The sequence below is a fragment of the Octodon degus genome, unplaced genomic scaffold (assembly GCF_000260255.1).
Source record: "Octodon degus isolate 3935 unplaced genomic scaffold, OctDeg1.0 scaffold00049, whole genome shotgun sequence".
Classification (NCBI taxonomy): Eukaryota; Metazoa; Chordata; class Mammalia; order Rodentia; family Octodontidae; genus Octodon; species Octodon degus.
In genome coordinates this window covers 13,671,605-13,675,541 of record NW_004524625.1, presented here as the reverse complement: position 1 = coordinate 13,675,541, position 3,937 = coordinate 13,671,605, and the positions used below count along the sequence as shown (strand labels likewise).

General features: G+C 42.3%; 1 pseudogene; it reads right to left on the bottom strand.

The window, feature by feature from the left end:
• LOC101584543 overlaps positions 1–841 on the bottom strand; it is an 8,993-nt pseudogene extending 8,152 nt beyond the window's left edge.
• Positions 842–3,937: the final 3,096 nt, after the last annotated feature.

The window sequence follows — 3,937 nt, the reverse complement described above, 5'->3', positions numbered from 1 at the left end:
TGAGTTCCTCTATATCTTTCTGCTGTTGTTTATTTACTTTTGATGCTATTGATTCATTTATTTCAGCTGAGCTAGTGTCCTCTGCACTTGTTATGGGTGACCTCGAGGCCTGAGATTGCATTTTCCTCCTTGTCTTTATCATTTCATATAGCACTGACCTCTGACCTTTGGTGTAGAGCTTTGGTGCAATTATATCCTAATGAAATTCAGGTACTGATATACTAAGTTCTAATTCATGCAGTTGTGCCTGGCTTGGGTCTGGCTACTGTGCTCAGCTCCTTATTGTTGTTGCCCTTGGTGGTGAGCCTGCTGTACCCCTCTGGTAAGATGTTCTGTTCCTGGATTAGCTGTGTGGTTTTGACCCTAGTATCACTTCAGCGGCATTTAGCTGCAGGGTTTCACCCCAAGCCTGTATGCCAGGTCCGGGCTGGGTCTGGACAGGTATGGGGGGGGGGGGCAAGAGAGCTCAGAAGCTCTCACACACACTCACTGGGGCTGTGCTTTTGTGGGTCTGCAAGAGCGCAGGAGAAGTTCTCACTCACAGGATGGGCTGTGCTGACTTTGGATGAGTGGGGGAGGCCTGGAGAATGTGGGCATAGGCCTCTCTCACACAGCGGGCCTCTGCTTGGAGAGGCAGGTGCAGGAGGGCCTGGGGTTGGTCGGATATGGAGCAGGCCCAAGGCGCGGCAGAAGTTCTCACTCACAGGGTGGGCTGTGCTGGCTCTGGCTGGGTGAGGGAGGTCCGGATAATGCAGGGAAATGCCTCTCTCACGTGGCGGGCCTGGGCTTGCAGTGGTGGGCGGGTGCAGGAGCTGTATATCAATGTTGGAAGCATAGCCATTTTCACTATTGGTTCTGCCAATCCAAGAACAAGCATTAGCATTCCATTTTCTGATACCCTCTTCAGGTTCATTTTTCAGAGTACTGTAGTTTTCAAGGCAGAGGTCTTTTACTTTCTTTCTTAGATTGATACCTAGATATTTCTTTTGTTTGTTTTGTACAATGTTTGTTTTGAAAGGTGTTGTTTGCTTAAATTCCCTCAGTGAGTTTGTTATTCTTGTATAGGAAGGTGATTGATTTTTGTGGGGTTTTTTGTTTTTTTATTGTTTTGGTGCAGGGTCTCACTATGCAGGTTGGACTCATAGTGATCCTCCTGTTTCAGCCTCCCCAGTGCTGTGATTATAGGTGGCTTCAGTGGCCAGCTCAGTACCTGGGGCGGGGCTGGCAAGGCATGTGGCACCTGGAATTGAACCTGGGTTCCTGTGCTTGCCAGGAGGGGCTTAGATCCCTTAGCGGTCTCCGCAGCCAGTTGCTGACTTTGAATGCTGACTTGGTATCCAGCTGCATTACTGAAATTGGTTATTAAATCTACAAGGGCTTTTGTTTGTTTGTTTTGGTACTGAGAACTGAACTCAGGACATTGCACCTGCCAGGTAGGTGCGATTTCACTGAGCTATATCCCCGGCCAAAATATATGAGTCTTTTGGTGGATTTTTGAGTGTCTTCTACATAAAATATCATATCATCTTCAAATAATAATTTATTTTTCTCATCCTTATTTCTTTTCTTTCTCTTGTTTAATTGGTCTTACTAATCTTTCCAGATGTATATTGAATAAGAGTGATGACAGCAGACATCCTTGTCTTGTTCTTGATTTTAGAGCAAAAGCTTTTGATTTTTTTCCAGTTCGTTGGATGTAGGCTGTTGGTTTGTCATGGAAGTCTTTATCAGATTGATATAAAGACCATGCCTTCCAATTTTCTGTGTTTTTATCATGAATGGGTGCTGGACTTTGCCAAATGCTTTTTGTTGTTTCTGCATCTATTAAGGTGATCATATGGTCATTGTTTCTTTCTATTTTTTATTAGTCTCCATTCCATTAATTTCTGCTCTAATCTTTATAACTTCCTCCCTTGTACAAGCTTTGGGCTTAACTTGCTCTCTTTTCTAGAAGTTTGAGGTTCAACATTAGGTTTTATTTGGGCTGACGCTTTTCCTGACTTGGGTATGTCACCATTATAATTTCCCTCATAGGACTGCTGTCATTGAAACCCACTATTTCTAGTATGTTGTATTGGTATTATCATTTAATTGTATAAACTGTCCAATTTCTTCTTTAATTTCATCTGTGACCAGTTGTTCATGACCAGTTGTTTAATTTCCATGTGTTTATTAAGTTCTTGTGGTTTCTTTCTTTTCCATTTATGTATTTGGTACAGAGCCTCACTACACAGCTCAGACTTAGTGATCCTCCTGTTTTCAGCCTCCCCAGTGCTGGGATTACAGGCATGTGCCACCACACCTGGACTCTGTCACTGGCTCAGCACACTCCAGGAAGTGGGGCCAGCATGGCATGTGGGATCGGGGATCGAACCCTGGTCCCTGTACTTGCCAAAGTAGGAGTTTAATCTTCTGAGCTATTTCACCAGGCCTTCTTGTGGTTTCTTTTGCCATTTATTTCCAATTTCACTGTACTATGATCAAATAATATACATGACATAGTTTTAATTCTTTGCATTTACTTAAGCATGTTCTAAGAGCTAGTATGTAGTGTATTTTGGACAAAGTCCTGTGTACAGTGGAGAAAAATGTATATGCTGATGTTTTTGTGTAGAGTACTCTGTAGACACTTTTAATGCATTTTGTAGAGGGTCTCATTACACAGCTTGGACTCATAGCGATCCTCCTGTTTTCAGCCTCTGCAGTTCTGGGATGACAGGCGTGCATCACCATGACTGGTCTCAGTGGCTGGTTCAGTACACCTGGGGGTGGTGCTGGTGTAGCATGCAGTGCTGGGGATTGAATCTCTGTCCCCAGGCTTGCCTAAGAAGGTGCTTAGTCTGTTGAGCTATCTTGCTAGCTCCATAAATATTTATTTTATATAGGTGGGGAGTGCTCATACTTGGTGCATATAGATTTATGATTGTCATCTCTTCCCCTTAGATCATTCCCTTTAGGAGGATATAAAAGCCTTCTTTCTCTATTAATCAGTCTTGGTTTCATATCCACTTTGCCTCAAAATAGAAATCTATCCCTACTTTTTTCCCCAATACACCAGTTGCATGGAGTATCATTTTAATCCTTTGAATTTCAGTGTATGAATTTCTTTTAATTAAATGTGCTTGTTATAAGCAGCATAATGTTGGATCTTTCTTCTTGATCTACTCTGCCTATCTGTTTCTTTTGACTGGTGAATTGAGACCATCAACATTGATGGTAATAATTGATATATGTTGACTTATTTTTGGCACATTAGCTTCCTGTCGTTGGCTCCCTTTTTCCCCTTTCTCTGTTTGCCCTGCCTAGTGGATTTAATTCTTTCGAGGTTCATGGAGCTGTGATCCCTATTATCTCTTTCTAGTGTACTTCAGAACCTTTTGAGGTGCTGTTTGGTATTTATGCATTTCTGGAGGCTTGTTTATCATGGAAGTATCTTATTTCTTCATCAATGTTTTTTTCTATTTTAGGAAACTGTCTACGGGGTGTTCAGGGTCTCACTACTAGCTTACCTGTTTACAGCCTCCCAAGAGCTGGGATCACAGGCCAGTCTCAATTGCTGTCTCAGTGCACCCCAGGACCAGGGCCCGCATGGCAGGCCTGGCCCCTGCTCCCACTGAGCTATTTGGACAGCCCTTTTCTCCATCAATTTTGAAAGATAGTCTTGTGAGGTACATCAATCTGGGGTGAAGGATGTTTTATTTTAGACCTTAAAGTACTTCACTCCACATTACCCTTGAAGATTTGTGTTGAGAAGTTTTCTGTGATTCTGATAGGTTTTCCTTTATAGTTGATTCATTCATTCCCTCTAACACCTTTTAATATTCTGTTCTTATGTTTAATTTCTGGGATGATTACCAATATATGCCTAGATCTAGATTTTTTTCTTATCATGGCTAATTAGAGTTCTACATGCCTCACATAACTGTATGACAAATTT